The sequence below is a fragment of the Oncorhynchus tshawytscha genome, linkage group LG22, assembly GCF_018296145.1.
Source record: "Oncorhynchus tshawytscha isolate Ot180627B linkage group LG22, Otsh_v2.0, whole genome shotgun sequence".
In the NCBI taxonomy this organism is placed as follows: Eukaryota; Metazoa; Chordata; class Actinopteri; order Salmoniformes; family Salmonidae; genus Oncorhynchus; species Oncorhynchus tshawytscha.
In genome coordinates this window covers 9,324,994-9,342,424 of record NC_056450.1, presented here as the reverse complement: position 1 = coordinate 9,342,424, position 17,431 = coordinate 9,324,994, and the positions used below count along the sequence as shown (strand labels likewise).

Genomic DNA, 17,431 nt, shown 5'->3' with positions numbered 1-17,431 from the left:
AGTTTACTGTGCTGCTGGCCTTTTTGCACGTGGACCAACACAAGGCTATCTGGTGCCTGCCTTGACGATCTGTGGTTCCCTGTGGGACAGGTTGGATCTGTCCCCCCCCCTGGCATACATATTACAGAATGCATATTAAATACGTCGACCTCGTTGTTTCATATGAAGCTGTATGCTAGGGGACTAGGGTCATTGTGTTCATTCAATTCAATTGACGTATTTATCCCCTTTGTGTCTTGTCAGAGCCCCCTCCAGCCGAGCCGACCTGTGAGAAGGACGAGTTCCTGTGTGCCAACGGGAGGTGCATCAGCTCCAGCCTGCGCTGTAACTTCTTCAACGACTGTGAGGACTACGGTTCAGACGAGATCCACTGCAAGACAGGTGACCCCCCCCCTAAAGTCACACCGCCGCGACGACTCACCTATGCAGTCTTCGCGTTAGAAAAGACCGTGTTTGTTTCGCACGGCGTTCGGGCTAACCTTCCCGGTGGCTCAGCGCCGTTGCGGACCCGTGATGCTATTTTCCCCTCTGACCCCGCAGACACCAAGCTGAACGACTGCAGGAGCAACAGGACTCTGTGTGGGGACGGGGACGAGGCACACTGCGTCACCAATGGGACAGACTCCTTCTGCGCCTGCAAACCAGGCTTCAGGAAGACTGGCCACAACACCTGTGGAGGTGTGCTGCGCCCACCTGAATGTTCGCTCCCTCGCTGGGCGCTCGATCAGCATTATTAACCCTCTCCCTGTCCCCTCTCAGATAAGAACGAGTGTAAGCAGTTTGGGGTGTGCTCCCACGTGTGCAACAACACCAAGGGATCCTACAAGTGCAGCTGCCACAAGTACTTCACCAGGATCAACGACACCTGCAAGGCTGACAGTAAGTAGTGTACTTTTACTCTTCAAACCCCTAGATTAGTTGAAATAGTGCATGTGCTTTCATTGATATTTTCATGGATTCCGTGTGTTGAAGTTCTCACTTCCCCTCCCTCCCTCCCTCCCTCTCTCACCCTCTCTCCCTCACTCGTCCCTCTCTCCCCCTCCCTCCCTCCCTCGTCCCTCCCTCCCTCCCCCTCTCCCTCCATCCATCCCTCCCTCCCTCCCCCGTCCCTCTCTCCCTCTCTCTCCCTCCCCAGATCTGAACAGTAGCAGACAGGTGCTCTACATCGCCGACGACAACGAGATTCGCAGCCTGGACCCTGGCATGCCCAACTGGCGCTACGAGCAGACCTTCCAGGGCGACGCCAACGTGCGCATCGACGCCATGGACCTGCACGTCAAGACCAACCGCATCTACTGGACCAACTGGCACACGGGCAGGATCTCCTCTTACGAGCTTCCTTCATCGTCGTCCTCTCCCTCGTCTGGCCCATCGTCCAATACACACCGCAACCGTCGCCAGAGTGAGGGAAGTGTTACCACCCTGGAGGTGAGGCCCGACGCAAGCAGGAATGAATTCACATACACACACACACACACAAACATGGGCACGATCATAACCTCCCATGTGTGAGACAATATTAGTGGACTGCGGTCTGGTGCACAGGATGTCTCATAGCTCAGAAAGATCTGTTGTTTTCCGTTCACAACATACTGTGATGTACGGTACCTAAAACACCCTTATCTTATCTCTCCCCCCCTCCCCTGACTAGATTGTAGGGCATCTGGAAATGCCTCGGGGTATAGCGGTGGACTGGGTGGCTGGTAACCTGTACTGGACTGACTCTGGCAGGGATGTGATCGAGGTGGCCCTGATCTCAGGCCAGCACCGCAAGACCCTCATCTCGGGCATGATCGACGAGCCTTACGCCATCGTAGTGGACCCGCAGAGAGGGTGAGCGATGGTTACCCTTGACCGCTGCGAGGCCCAACCCAGCCACGCCCACCGGTACTGGGTCGACCTGGTTATTTACCACAGCTGCTGCGACTGTGCTGGAATGCCAATAAAATACATCAACATATGTCAAATATTCCATTTTGTATTTCCTGCTGAGCTGTTTGGACTGCGTTTCTCTGTCCCCTCCAGAACCATGTACTGGGCCGACTGGGGAAACCACCCTAAGATTGAGACGGCAGCCATGGACGGAACCTTGAGACAGACCCTGGTCCACGAGAACATCCAGTGGCCCACAGGTCTGTATTGGTGTTAGCGTTGTAACCTAGCATTAGTACCTAGCGTTCTGCATTGTGGTATTGCTTAACCTAGCGTTAGCGTAGCCTTCTTCGTAATGTCACGAATAGCATTATAGCCTCTTGTGTTCTCCTGCGTTGACTCTCCTCTGCTTGTCCTCCTCCCTCCCTCCCAGGTCTGGCGGTGGACTACTTCAACGAGCGTCTCTACTGGGCGGACGCTAAGCTCTCGGTCATCGGCAGCGTGCATCTCAACGGCTCCGACCCCGTCATTGCCGTCACCGGCCTCAAAAACAGTTCAGTTCCCCTTCATAATGATCAGGGTTGGGGTTCAGTGCTACATATAGTGCTTTTATGGGGATGAATTCCGTATGAAGGAGCCTCTCGTTTCCACAGATGGACATTGTACCAAAAAGGTCTGGCATTGCTAAACGTGAGCAGGTTATTTCTCTCGCCAGCAGGTGTCGCTGGTTTACAGAGTCGTACCTTCACGTCTCACAACGACCATAGAGTTTTGAGCAGCATGGGATAACCAAAAGGTCTCTCTCTCTCTCTCTCCTCTTACCTCCCCAGACCTGCTCCATCCGTTCAGCATCGACATCTTTGAGGACTACATATATGGCGTCACCTACATTAATAACTTTGTGTTCCGGGTCAACAAGTTTGGCAAGGGCCCCATGGAGAACCTGACCACTGGCATTAACCACGCCACAGACATAGTCCTTTACCACCGTTACAAACAGCCAGAGAGTGAGTGTCTGTCCTGCGTGTCCTGTCTGTCTGTCTGTCCTGTCTGTCTGCCGCTGCCTTCCTCATTAAAATGACCTCAGATGACACTCTCTATCCATTATCTAGAGTAGTCACTACTTTTGACCCCGATTCGCCATTTAGTGCACTTCTTATTTTTGGTCCATTATTCGCTATAAAGTGTGATACCGTAAACTCATATTCCACACAGTGTTCTTCTGATTCCTCCTTATAGTGCCCTACTGTTGACGTTCACGCCACATAAAGTGATCATGCTCTGGTTCTTAATGTCTGTCCTCTCGCTCTGATTCAGTGACCAACCCATGTGACAAGAAGAAGTGTGAGTGGTTGTGTCTGCTCAGCCCCAGTGGTCCAGTCTGCACCTGTCCCAACGACCGCGTGGCTGAAAACGGCACGTGTGTGGAGAGACCCCCTCCCACGCTGTCTCCGTTCTGTGAGTACACACACACGCAGGCACACACACACACACACACACACACTATCAATAACCTTTCCCCCTATCTCCTGCCCGCCTCCTCCCAGCTCCCCCATCCGGGCCGTGTACGGTCCTGTGTCTGAACGGCGGGAACTGCTTCCTGAACGCCAGGCAGCAGGCCAAGTGTCAGTGCCAGTCCAGCTTCACGGGAGAGAGGTGTGAGGTCAACCAGTGTAGAGACCACTGTAGGAATGGAGGGTCCTGCACTGCCTCGGTCGCAGGTAGGTCATTGGTGTGGCCACAAACTACTCTGGGGGCTGAATCCTAACTTGATGCACATCTTTATGTCATTCGGATATTCATCTGAAAATGTCTCGGGTTCGGATTCAGCCCTGTGTGTTAGGTAGTCATACAGTAAACTCAGCAAAAAAAGAAACATCCCTTTTTCAGGACCCTGTCTTTCAAAGATAATTAGTCAACATCCAAATAACTTGACAGATCTTCATTGTAAAGGGTTTAAACACTGTTTCCCATGCTTGTTCAATGAACCATAAACAATTCATGAACATGCACCCTTGGAACGGTCATTAAGACACTAACAGAGTACAGACGGTAGACTATTAAGGTCACAGTTAAGAAAACTTAGGACACTAAAGAGGCCTTTCTACTGACTCTGAAAAACACCAAAAGAAAGATGCCCAGGGTCCCTGCTCATCTGCGTGAACGTGACTTAGGCATGCTGCAAGGAGGCATGAGGACTGCAGATGTGACCAGGGCAATAAATTGCAATGTCCGTACTGTGAGACACCTAAGACAGCGATACAGGGAGACAGGATGGACAGCTGATCATCCTTGCAGTGGCAGAACACATGTAACAACACCTGCACAGGATCGGTACATCTGAATATCATACCTGCGGGACAGGTACAGGATGGCAACAACAACTGCCCGAGTTACACCAGGAACACAGAATCCCTCCATCAGTGCTCAGACTGTCCGCAATAGGCTGAGAGAGGCTGGGCTAAGGGCTTGTAAGACAGGTCCTCACCAGACACAAACCCACCGTCGCTGGACCAGACAGGACTGGCAAAAAGTGGTCTTTTCTGACGCGTCGCGGTTTTGTCTCACCAGGGGTGATGGTCGGATTTGCGTTTATCGTCGAAGGAATGAGCGTTACACCGAGGCCTGTACTCTGGAGCGGGATCGATTTGGAGGTGGAGGGTCCGTCATGGTGTCACAGCATCATCGGACTGAGCTTGTTGTCATTGCAGGCAATCTCAACGCTGTGCGTTACAGAGAAGACATCCTCCTCCCTCATGTGGTACCCTTCCTGCAGGCTCATCCTGACATGACCCTCCAGCATGACAATTCCACCACGCACAGAACGAGCAGTATGGCTGATTTCCTGCAAGACAGGAATGTCAGTGTTCTGCCATGGCCAGCGAGGAGCCCGGATCTCAATCCCATTGAGCATGTCTGGGACCTGTTGGATCGGAGGGTGAGGGCTAGGGCCATTCCCCCCAGAAATGTCCGGGAACATGCAGGTGCCTTGGTGGAAGAGTGGGGTAACATCTCACAGCAAGAATTGGCAAATCTGGTGCCTGGAGGAGATTGCAGTATTGCAGTATTTACTATTATTATTATTTATTTACTGCAGTATTTAGTATCTGGTGTGGCCACCAGCTGCATTTGACTGTCACTTTTGATTTTGACCCCCCTTTGTTCAGGGACACATTATTCCATTTCTGTTAGTCACATGTCTGTGGAACTTGTTCAGTTTATGTCTCAGTTGTTGAATCTTGTTATGTTCATACAAATATTTCCACGTTAAGTTTGCTGAAAATAAACGCAGTTGACAGTGAGAGGACGTTTCTCCTTTTTTTTTGCGGAGTTTATACAGCCTACATTATATTTTTGTTCTCATTTAGCGTGACCCTTTTTCGTTTCCGGTGTAACGTCCACACCCGTCTTTCTTAACCGTTGACCTTGTCCTTCTCTCTTCCAGGGGCCCCTACATGTCGCTGTCTGAAGGGCTTCACGGGGCCCCAGTGTAACCTGCACACCTGTCAGGACTACTGTCACAATGGAGGCAACTGCACCGTATCCCAGGGCAACCAGCCCACCTGCCGCTGTCTGCCTGAGTACCTGGGAGACCAGTGTCAATACAGTGAGTGTATAATCCAGAATGGGTTATTTACCCAACCATGTGCACCACTTCCAAGTCAAGTGGATGTCGAGCTTTTCAGCTTTGTATCAGCCTGGTACAACAGTGTAACCAAAGGTACAGTTCCTGGGTTTTCATCTGAGTCTGTCATTCATCTGAAGCAGTTCAGCAAAAAAATAACCGGTCTTCAATCCACTTGTTAATGCACTGCTTAATCCCTGATCAGAAATGGCTCAAAAGGAGAGTATTCACTGTGTGAGCTTTGTTTCTCTGCTTCTCAATCTGCCCCCCCCAGGTAAATGTGAGGATTACTGTAAGAATGAGGGGAAGTGTCTGCAGACTGCCAATGCCACCAAGCTGTGTCGCTGTCCCCCTCAGTTCCACGGACAGCTATGTGAGCTAGACAAGTGCCAGTACTGCGGCCCCAACGGCAAGTGTCTGCCCAAAGCCTCAGGAGAGGTCATGTGCCGGTAGGAGTGCACGCTATGTACACACACACACACACACACTGTTCAGTCCATTCACACTCACGGATGCACACACACACACACACTGCTCAGTCACATACACACACTGCTCAGTCACACACACACACACATACCTACACACACATTCTCCCCAGTTTGTTTCATTTTAATATTAGAGTTTTCCTGGTTATCCTAAAAAATATATATATCTAGTGTTTGTTGACTCTCTCTCCTTGTCTGTCTCTCTCTCTCTCTCTCTCCCTCTCCTTGTCTCTGTGTACCTGTCTCTCTCTCCCATTGTCTCTGTGTACCTCTCTCTCTCTCTTTGTCTCTGTGTACCTGTCTCTCTCTCTCTCTCTCCTTGTCGCTGTGTGTACCTGTCTCTCTCTCTCTCCTTGTCGCTGTGTGTACCTGTCTCTCTCTCTCTCCTTGTCGCTGTCTCTCTCTCTCTCCTTGTCGCTGTCTCTCTCTCTCCTTGTTGCTGTCTCTCTCTCTCCTTGTCTCTGTGTACCTGTCTCTCCTGGTCTCTGTACCTGTCTCTCTCTCTCTCTCCTTGTCTCTGTGTACCTGTCTCTCTCTCTCTCCTTGTCTCTGTACTTGTCTCTCTCTCTCTCTCTCCTTGTCTGTCTCTCTCTCCTTGTCTCTGTGTACCTGTCTCTCTCTCTCTCCTTGTCGCTGTCTCTCTCTCTCTCTCTCTCTCTCCTTGTTTCTGTGTACCTGTCTATGTCCAGCTGTCCTAACGGTCAAACCAATCACAGCTGCTACACCTGTCTAGATTTCTGCACCAATGGACTCTGCTCTATCGATCCACGCACGCTACTGCCCCAGTGCAAGTAAGAGGATGATCCCTATCACACACACACACACACGTGTATTTAGGTGTCTCTCTGTAACCTGTGTGACGTGTATTTGGGTGTCTCTGTAACCTGTGTGACGTGTATTTAGGTGTCTTTCTGTAACCTGTGTGACGTGTATTTAGGTGTCTCTCTGTAACCTGTGTGACGTGTATTTAGGTGTCTCTGTAACCTGTGTGACGTGTATTTAGGTGTCTCTGTAACCTGTGTGACGTATATTTAGGTGTCTCTGTAACCTGTGTGACGTGTATGTAGGTGTCTCTGTAACCTGTGTGACGTGTATTTAGGTGTCTCTCTGTAACCTGTGTGACGTGTATTTAGGTGTCTCTCTGTAACCTGTGTGACGTGTATTTAGGTGTCTCTGTAACCTGTGTGACGTGTATTTAGGTGTCTCTGTAACCTGTGTGACGTGTATTTAGGTGTCTCTCTAACCTGTGTGTGACGTGTATTTAGGTGTCTCTCTGTAACCTGTGTGTATTTAGGTGTCTCTGTAACCTGTGTGACGTGTATTTAGGTGTCTCTGTAACCTGTGTGACGTGTATTTAGGTGTCTCTGTAACCTGTGTGACGTGTATTTAGGTGTCTCTGTAACCTGTGTGTCTCTCTAACCTGTGTATTTAGGTGTCTCTGTAACCTGTGTGACGTGTATTTAGGTGTCTCTGTAACCTGTGTGACGTGTATTTAGGTGTCTCTCTGTAACCTGTGTGACGTGTATTTAGGTGTCTCTGTAACCTGTGTGACGTGTATGTAGGTGTCTCTGTAACCTGTGTGACGTGTATTTAGGTGTCTCTGTAACCTGTGTGACGTGTATTTAGGTGTCTCTCTGTAATCTGTGTGACGTGTATTTAGGTATCTCTCTCTAACCTGTGTGACGTGTATTTAGGTGTCTCTGTAACCTGTGTGACGTGTATTTAGGTGTCTCTCTGTAACCTGTGTGACGTGTATTTAGGTGTCTCTCTGTAACCTGTGTGACGTGTATTTAGGTGTCTCTCTAACCTGTGTGACGTGTATTTAGGTGTCTCTCTGTAACCTGTGTGACGTGTATTTAGGTGTCTCTAACCTGTGTGACGTGTATTTAGGTGTCTCTCTGTAACCTGTGTGACGTATTTAGGTGTCTCTGTAACCTTTAGGTGTCTGTCTCTGTAACCTGTGTGACGTGTATTTAGGTGTCTCCTGTGTCTCTAACCTGTGTGACCTGTGTGATGTGTATTTAGGTGTCTCTCTGTAACCTGTGTGACGTGTATTTAGGTGTCTCTCTGTAACCTGTGTGACATGTAACCTTTAGGTGTCTCTCTGTAACCTGTGTGACGTGTATTTAGGTGTCTCTCTGTAACCTGTGTGACGTGTATTTAGGTGTCTCTGTAACCTGTGTGACGTGTATTTAGGTGTCTCTGTAACCTGTGTGACGTATATTTAGGTGTCTCTAACCTGTGTGACGTGTATTTAGGTGTCTCTCTCTAACCTGTGTGACGTGTATTTAGGTGTCTCTCTCTAACCTGTGTGACGTGTATTTAGGTGTCTCTGTAACCTGTGTGACGTGTATTTAGGTGTCTCTGTAACCTGTGTGACGTGTATTTAGGTGTCTCTGTAACCTGTGTGACGTGTATGTAGGTGTCTCTGTAACCTGTGTGACGTGTATTTAGGTGTCTCTGTAACCTGTGTGACGTGTATTTAGGTGTCTCTGTAACCTGTGTGACGTGTATTTAGGTGTCTCTGTAACCTGTGTGACGTGTATTTAGGTGTCTCTGTAACCTGTGTGACGTGTATTTAGGTGTCTCTGTAACCTGTGTGACGTGTATTTAGGTGTCTCTGTAACCTGTGTGACGTGTATTTAGGTGTCTCTGTAACCTGTGTGATGTATTTAGTGTCTCTGTAACCTGTGTGACGTGTATTTAGGTGTCTCTGTAACCTGTGTGACGTGTATTTAGGTGTCTCTCTGTAATCTGTGTGACGTGTATTTAGGTATCTCTCTCTAACCTGTGTGACGTGTATTTAGGTGTCTCTGTAACCTGTGTGACGTGTATTTAGGTATCTCTCTCTAACCTGTGTGACGTGTATTTAGGTGTCTCTCTGTAACCTGTGTGACGTGTATTTAGGTATCTCTCTCTAACCTGTGTGACGTGTATTTAGGTGTCTCTGTAACCTGTGTGACGTGTATTTAGGTGTCTCTAACCTGTGTGACGTGTATTTAGGTGTCTCTCTGTAATCTGTGTGACGTGTATTTAGGTGTCTCTCTGTAACCTGTGTGACGTGTATTTAGGTGTCTCTAACCTGTGTGATGTGTATTTAGGTGTCTCTCTGACTAACCTGTGTGACGTGTATTTAGGTGTCTCTGTAACCTGTAACCTGTGTGACGTGTATTTAGGTGTCTCTGTAACCTGTGTGACGTGTATTTAGGTGTCTCTGTAACCTGTGTGACGTGTATTTAGGTGTCTCTCTCTAACCTGTGTGACGTGTATTTAGGTGTCTCTCTCTAACCTGTGTGACGTGTATTTAGGTGTCTCTCTGTAACCTGTGTGACGTGTATTTAGGTGTCTCTGTAACCTGTGTGACGTGTATTTAGGTGTCTCTCTGTAACCTGTGTGACGTGTATTTAGGTGTCTCTGTAACCTGTGTGACGTGTATTTAGGTGTCTCTCTGTAACCTGTGTGACGTGTATTTAGGTGTCTCTCTGTAACCTGTGTGACGTGTATTTAGGTGTCTCTCTGTAACCTGTGTGACGTGTATTTAGGTGTCTCTCTGTAACCTGTGTGAACGTGTATGTTAGGTGTCTCTCTGTAACCTGTGTGACGTGTATTTAGGTGTCTCTCTGTAACCTGTGTGACGTGTATTTAGGTGTCTCTCTCTAACCTGTGTGATGTGTATTTAGGTGTCTCTGTAACCTGTGTGACGTGTATTTAGGTGTCTCTCTGTAACCTGTGTGACGTGTATTTAGGTGTCTCTGTAACCTGTGTGACGTGTATTTATGTGTCTCTCTGTAACCTGTGTGACGTGTATTTATGTGTCTCTCTGTAACCTGTGTGACGTGTATTTAGGTGTCTCTCTGTAACCTGTGTGACGTGTATTTAGGTGTCTCTCTGTAACCTGTGTGACGTGTATTTAGGTGTCTCTCTGTAACCTGTGTGACGTGTATTTAGGTGTCTCTCTGTAACCTGTGTGACGTGTATTTAGGTGTCTCTCCTGTAACCTGTGTGACGTGTATTTAGGTGTCTCTGTAACCTGTGTGACGTGTATTTAGGTGTCTCTCTGTAACCTGTGTGACGTGTATTTAGGTGTCTCTCTGTAACCTGTGTGATTTAGGTGTCTCTCTGTAACCTGTGTATTTTAGGTGTCTCTCTGTAACCTGTGTGACGTGTATTTAGGTGTCTCTGTAACCTGTGTGACGTGTATTTAGGTGTCTCTGTAACCTGTGTGACGTGTATTTAGGTGTCTCTCTGTAACCTGTGTGACGTGTATTTAGTGTCTCTCTGTAACCTGTGTGACGTGTATTTATTTAGGTGTCTCTCTAACCTGTGTGACGTGTATTTAGGTGTCTCTGTAACCTGTGTGACGTGTATTTAGGTGCTCTGTAACCTGTGATGTATTTAGGTGTCTCTGTAACCTGTGTGACGTGTATTTAGGTGTCTCTCTGTAACCTGTGTGACGTGTATTTAGGTGTCTCTCTCTAACCTGTGTGACGTGTATTTAGGTGTCTCTCTGTAACCTGTGTGACGTGTATTTAGGTGTCTCTCTGTAACCTGTGTGACGTGTATTTAGGTGTCTCTCTGTAACCTGTGTGACGTGTATTTAGGTGTCTCTCTCTAACCTGTGTGACGTGTATTTAGGTGTCTCTGTAACCTGTGTGACGTGTATTTAGGTGTCTCTCTAACCTGTGTGACGTGTATTTAGGTGTCTCTCTGTAACCTGTGTGACGTGTATTTAGGTGTCTCTCCTGTGTGACGTAAACCTGTGTGACGTGTATTTAGGTGTCTCTGTAACCTGTGTGACGTGTATTTAGGTGTCTCCTGTAACCTGTGTGACGTGTATTTAGGTGTCTCTCTGTAACCTGTGTGAATTTAGGTGTCCTGTGTGACGTGTATTTAGGTGTCTCTCTGTAACCTGTGTGACGTGTATTTAGGTGTCTCTCTGTAACCTGTGTGACGTGTATTTAGGTGTCTCTCTGTAACCTGTGTGACGTGTATTTATGTGTCTCTCTGTAACCTGTGTGACGTGTATTTAGGTGTCTCTCTGTAACCTGTGTGACGTGTATTTAGGTGTCTCTCTGTAACCTGTGTGACGTGTATTTAGGTATCTCTCTCTAACCTGTGTGACGTGTATTTAGGTGTCTCTCTGTAACCTGTGTGACATGTATTTAGGTGTCTCTGTAACCTGTGTGACGTGTATTTAGGTGTCTCTCTGTAACCTGTGTGACGTGTATTTAGGTGTCTCTCTCTAACCTGTGTGACGTGTATTTAGGTGTCTCCTGTGTGACTGTAACCTGTGTGACGTGTATTTAGGTGTCTCTCTGTAACCTGTGTGACGTGTATTTAGGTGTCTCTCTGTAACCTGTGTGACGTGTATTTATGTGTCTCTCTGTAACCTGTGTGACGTGTATTTAGGTGTCTCTCTGTAACCTGTGTGATGTGTATTTAGGTGTCTCTCTCTAACCTGTGTGACGTGTATTTAGGTGTCTCTCTGTAACCTGTGTGACGTGTATTTAGGTGTCTCTCTGTAACCTGTGTGACGTGTATTTAGGTGTCTCTGTAACCTGTGGACGTGTATTTAGGTGTCTCTCTGTAACCTGTGTGACGTGTATTTAGGTGTCTCTCTGTAACCTGTAACCTGTGTGACGTGTATTTAGGTGTCTCTCTGTAACCTGTGTGACGTGTATTTAGGTGTCTCTGTAACCTGTGTGACGTGTATTTAGGTGTCTCTGTAACCTGTGTGACGTGTATTTAGGTGTCTCTCTGTAACCTGTGTGACGTGTATTTAGGTGTCTCTCTGTAACCTGTGTGAACCTGTAACCTGTGTGACGTGTATTTAGGTGTCTCTGTAACCTGTGTGACGTGTATTTAGGTGTCTCTGTAACCTGTGTGACGTGTATTTAGGTGTCTCTCTGTAACCTGTGTGACGTGTATTTAGGTGTCTCTCCTGTGTGAACCTGTGTGACGTGTATTTAGGTGTCTCTCTGTAACCTGTGTGACGTGTATTTAGGTGTCTCTCTGTAACCTGTGTGACGTGTATTTAGGTGTCTCTCTGTAACCTGTGTGACGTGTATTTAGGTGTCTCTCTGTAACCTGTGTGACGTGTATTTAGGTGTCTCTCTGTAACCTGTGTGACGTGTATTTAGGTGTCTCTCTGTAACCTGTGTGACGTGTATTTAGGTGTCTCTCTGTAACCTGTGTGACGTGTATTTAGGTGTCTCTCTGTAACCTGTGTGACGTGTATTTAGGTGTCTCTCTGTAACCTGTGTGACGTGTATTTAGGTGTCTCTCTGTAACCTGTGTGACGTGTATTTAGGTGTCTCTCTGTAACCTGTGTGACGTGTATTTAGGTGTCTCTCTGTAACCTGTGTGACGTGTATTTAGGTGTCTCTCTGTAACCTGTGTGACGTGTATTTAGGTGTCTCTCTGTAACCTGTGTGACGTGTATTTAGGTGTCTCTCTGTAACCTGTGTGACGTGTATTTAGGTGTCTCTCTGTAACCTGTGTGACGTGTATTTAGGTGTCTCTCTGTAACCTGTGTAACCTGTGTGACGTGTATTTAGGTGTGTAACCTGTGTGACTCTGTAACCTGTGTGACGTGTATTTAGGTGTCTCTCTGTAACCTGTGTGACGTGTATTTAGGTGTCTCTCTTAACCTGTGTGACGTGTATTTAGGTGTCTCTCTGTAACCTGTGTGACGTGTATTTAGGTGTCTCTCCTGTAACCTGTGTGACGTGTATTTAGGTGTCTCTCTGTAACCTGTGTGACGTGTATTTAGGTGTCTCTCTGTAACCTGTGTGACGTGTATTTAGGTGTCTCTCCTGTGTGAACCTGTGTGATTTAGGTGTCTCTGTGTATTTTAGGTGTCTCTCTGTAACCTGTGTGACGTGTATTTAGGTGTCTCTCTGTAACCTGTGTGACGTGTATTTAGGTGTCTCTCTGTAACCTGTGTGACGTGTATTTAGGTGTCTCTCTGTAACCTGTGTGACGTGTATTTAGGTGTCTCTAACCTGTGTGACGTGTATTTAGGTGTCTCTCTGTAACCTGTGTGACGTGTATTTAGGTGTCTCTCTGTAACCTGTGTGACGTGTATTTAGGTGTCTCTCTGTAACCTGTGTGACGTGTATTTAGGTGTCTCTGTAACCTGTGTGACGTGTATTTAGGTGTCTCTCTCTGTAACCTGTGTGACGTGTATTTAGGTGTCTCTCTGTAACCTGTGTGACGTGTATTTAGGTGTCTCTCTGTAACCTGTGTGTGACGTGTATTTAGGTGTCTCTCTGTAACCTGTGTGAACGTGTATTTAGGTGTCTCTCTGTAACCTGTGTGACGTGTATTTAGGTGTCTCTCTGTAACCTGTGTGACGTGTATTTAGGTGTCTCTGTAACCTGTGTGACGTGTATTTAGGTGTCTCTCTGTAACCTGTGTGACGTGTATTTAACCTGTGTCTGTATTTAGGTGTCTCTGTAACCTGTGTGACGTGTATTTAGGTGTCTCTCTGTAACCTGTGTGACGTGTATTTAGGTGTCTCTCTGTAACCTGTGTGACGTGTATTTAGGTGTCTCTCTGTAACCTGTGTGACGTGTATTTAGGTGTCTCTCTGTAACCTGTGTGACGTGTATTTAGGTGTCTCTCTGTAACCTGTGTGACGTGTATTTAGGTGTCTCTCTGTAACCTGTGTCTCTCTCTGTAACCTGTGTGACGTGTATTTAGGTGTCTCTCTGTAACCTGTGTCTCTCTGTAACCTGTGTGACGTGTATTTAGGTGTCTCTGTAACCTGTGTGACGTGTATTTAGGTGTCTCTGTAACCTGTGTGACGTGTATTTAGGTGTCTCTGTAACCTGTGTGACGTGTATTTAGGTGTCTCTGTAACCTGTGTGACGTGTATTTAGGTGTCTCTCTGTAACCTGTGTGACGTGTATTTAGGTGTCTCTCTAACCTGTGTGACGTGTATTTAGGTGTCTCTGTAACCTGTGTGACGTGTATTTAGGTGTCTCTGTAACCTGTGTGACGTGTATTTAGGTGTCTCTCTGTAACCTGTGTGACGTGTATTTAGGTGTCTCTCTGTAACCTGTGTGACGTGTATTTAGGTGTCTCTGTAACCTGTAACCTGTGTCTCTGAACCTGTGTGACGTGTATTTAGGTGTCTCTGTAACCTGTGTGACGTGTATTTAGGTGTCTCTGTAACCTGTGTGACGTGTATTTAGGTGTCTCTCTGTAACCTGTGTGACGTGTATTTAGGTGTCTCTGTAACCTGTGTGACGTGTAGGTGTCTCTCTGTAACCTGTGTGACGTGTATTTAGGTGTCTCTCTGTAACCTGTGTGACGTGTATTTAGGTGTCTCTCTGTAACCTGTGTGACGTGTATTTAGGTGTCTCTCCTGTGTGAATTTAGGTGTCCTGTGTGACGTGTATTTAGGTGTCTCTGTAACCTGTGTGACGTGTATTTAGGTGTCTCTGTAACCTGTGTGACGTGTATTTAGGTGTCTCTCTAACCTGTGTGACGTGTATTTAGGTGTCTCTCTGTAACCTGTGTGACGTGTATTTAGGTGTCTCTGTAACCTGTGTGACGTGTATTTAGGTGTCTCTCTGTAACCTGTGTGACGTGTATTTAGGTGTCTCTCTGTAACCTGTGTGACGTGTATTTAGGTGTCTCTGTAACCTGTGTGACGTGTATTTAGGTGTCTCTCCTGTGTGAACCTGTAACCTGTGACGTGTATTTAGGTGTCTCTCTGTAACCTGTGTGACGTGTATTTAGGTGTCTCTCTGTAACCTGTGTGACGTGTATTTAGGTGTCTCTCTGTAACCTGTGTGACGTGTATTTAGGTGTCTCTAACCTGTGTGACGTGTATTAAGGTGTCTCTCTGTAACCTGTGTGACGTGTATTTAGGTGTCTCTCTGTAACCTGTGTGACGTGTATTTAGGTGTCTCTGTAACCTGTGTGACGTGTATTTAGGTGTCTCTCTGTAACCTGTGTGACGTGTATTTAGGTGTCTCTGTAACCTGTGTGACGTGTATTTAGGTGTCTCTCTGTAACCTGTGTGACGTGTATTTAGGTGTCTCTGTAACCTGTGTGACGTGTATTTAGGTGTCTCTCTGTAACCTGTGTGACGTGTATTTAGGTGTCTCTGTAACCTGTGTGACGTGTATTTATGTGTCTCTCTGTAACCTGTGTGACGTGTATTTAGGTGTCTCTCTGTAACCTGTGTGACGTGTATTTAGGTGTCTCTAACCTGTGTGACGTGTATTTAGGTGTCTCTCTGTAACCTGTGTGACGTGTATTTAGGTGTCTCTCTGTAACCTGTGTGAACCTATTTAGGTGTCTCTCTGTAACCTGTGTGACGTGTATTTAGGTGTCTCTCTGTAACCTGTGTGACGTGTATTTAGGTGTCTCTGTAACCTGTGTGACGTGTATTTAGGTGTCTCTCTGTAACCTTTGTGACGTGTATTTAGGTGTCTCTGTAACCTGTGTGACGTGTATTTAGGTGTCTCTGTAACCTGTGTGATGTGTATTTAGGTGTCTCTGTAACCTTTGTGACGTGTATTTAGGTGTCTCTCTCTAACCTGTGTGACGTGTATTTAGGTGTCTCTGTAACCTTTGTGACGTGTATTTAGGTGTCTCTCTCTAACCTGTGTGACGTGTATTTAGGTGTCTCTGTAACCTGTGTGACGTGTATTTAGGTGTCTCTCTCTAACCTGTGTGACGTGTATTTAGGTGTCTCTGTAACCTGTGTGACGTGTATTTAGGTGTCTCTGTAACCTGTGTGACGTGTATTTAGGTGTCTCTCTGTAACCTGTGTGACGTGTATTTAGGTGTCTCTGTAACCTGTGTGACATGTATTTAGGTGTCTCTCTCTAACCTGTGTGATGTGTATTTAGGTGTCTCTGTAACCTGTGTGACGTGTATTTAGGTGTCTCTCTGTAACCTGTGTGACGTGTATTTAGGTGTCTCTGTGTGACGTGTACCTGTGTGTGTGACGTGTATTTAGGTGTCTCTCTGTAACCTGTGTGACGTGTATTTAGGTGTCTCTCTGTAACCTGTGTGACGTGTATTTAGGTGTCTCTGTGTGACTGTAACCTGTAACCTGTGTGACGTGTATTTATGTGTCTCTCTGTAACCTGTGTGACGTGTATTTAGGTATCTCTCTGTAACCTGTGTGACGTGTATTTAGGTGTCTCTCTGTAACCTGTGTGACGTGTATTTAGGTGTCTCTCTGTAACCTGTGTGACGTGTATTTAGGTGTCTCTCTGTAACCTGTGTGACGTGTATTTAGGTGTCTCTGTAACCTGTGTGACGTGTATTTAGGTGTCTCTCTGTAACCTGTGTGACGTGTATTTAGGTGTCTCTCTGTAACCTGTGTGACGTGTATTTAGGTGTCTTAGGTGTCTCTCTGTAACCTGTGTGACGTGTATTTAGGTGTCTCTCTGTAACCTGTGTGACTGTAACCTGTGTGATTTTTAGGTGTCTCTGTAACCTGTGTGACGTGTATTTAGGTGTCTCTGTAACCTGTGTGACGTGTATTTAGGTGTCTCTCTGTAACCTGTGTGACGTGTATTTAGGTGTCTCTCTGTAACCTGTGTGACGTGTATTTAGGTGTCTCTCTGTAACCTGTGTGACGTGTATTTAGGTGTCTCTCTGTAACCTGTGTGACGTGTATTTAGGTGTCTCTGTAACCTGTGTGACGTGTATTTAGGTGTCTCTGTAACCTGTGTGAACGTGTATTTTTAGGTGTCTCTCTGTAACCTGTGTGACGTGTATTTAGGTGTCTCTCTGTAACCTGTGTGACGTGTATTTAGGTGTCTCTGTAACCTGTGTGACGTGTATTTAGGTGTCTCTGTAACCTGTGTGACGTGTATTTAGGTGTCTCTGTAACCTGTGTGAACTCTGTAACCTGTGTGACGTGTATTTAGGTGTCTCTCTGTAACCTGTGTGACGTGTATTTAGGTGTCTCTCTGTAACCTGTGTGATGTGTATTTAGGTGTCTCTCTGTAACCTGTGTGACGTGTATTTAGGTGTCTCTCTGTAACCTGTGTGACGTGTATTTAGGTGTCTCTGTAACCTGTGTGACGTGTATTTAGGTGTCTCTCTGTAACCTGTGTGACGTGTATTTAGGTGTCTCTCTGTAACCTGTGTGACGTGTATTTAGGTGTCTCTCTGTAACCTGTGTGACGTGTATTTAGGTGTCTGTGTGACTCTGTAACCTGTGTGACGTGTATTTAGGTGTCTCTCTGTAACCTGTGTGACGTGTATTTAGGTGTCTCTCTGTAACCTGTGTGACGTGTATTTAGGTGTCTCTCTGTAACCTGTGTGACGTGTATTTAGGTGTCTCTCTGTAACCTGTGTGACGTGTATTTAGGTGTCTCTGTAACCTGTGTGACGTGTATTTAGGTGTCTCTCTGTAACCTGTGTGACGTATTTAGGTGTCTCTGTAACCTGTGTGACGTGTATTTAGGTG

General features: G+C 46.6%; 1 pseudogene; it reads left to right on the top strand.

Annotated features, from left to right (window-relative positions):
* The window catches only part of LOC112221512, a 144,127-nt pseudogene that overhangs the window by 121,465 nt on the left and 5,231 nt on the right, over positions 1-17,431 (top strand).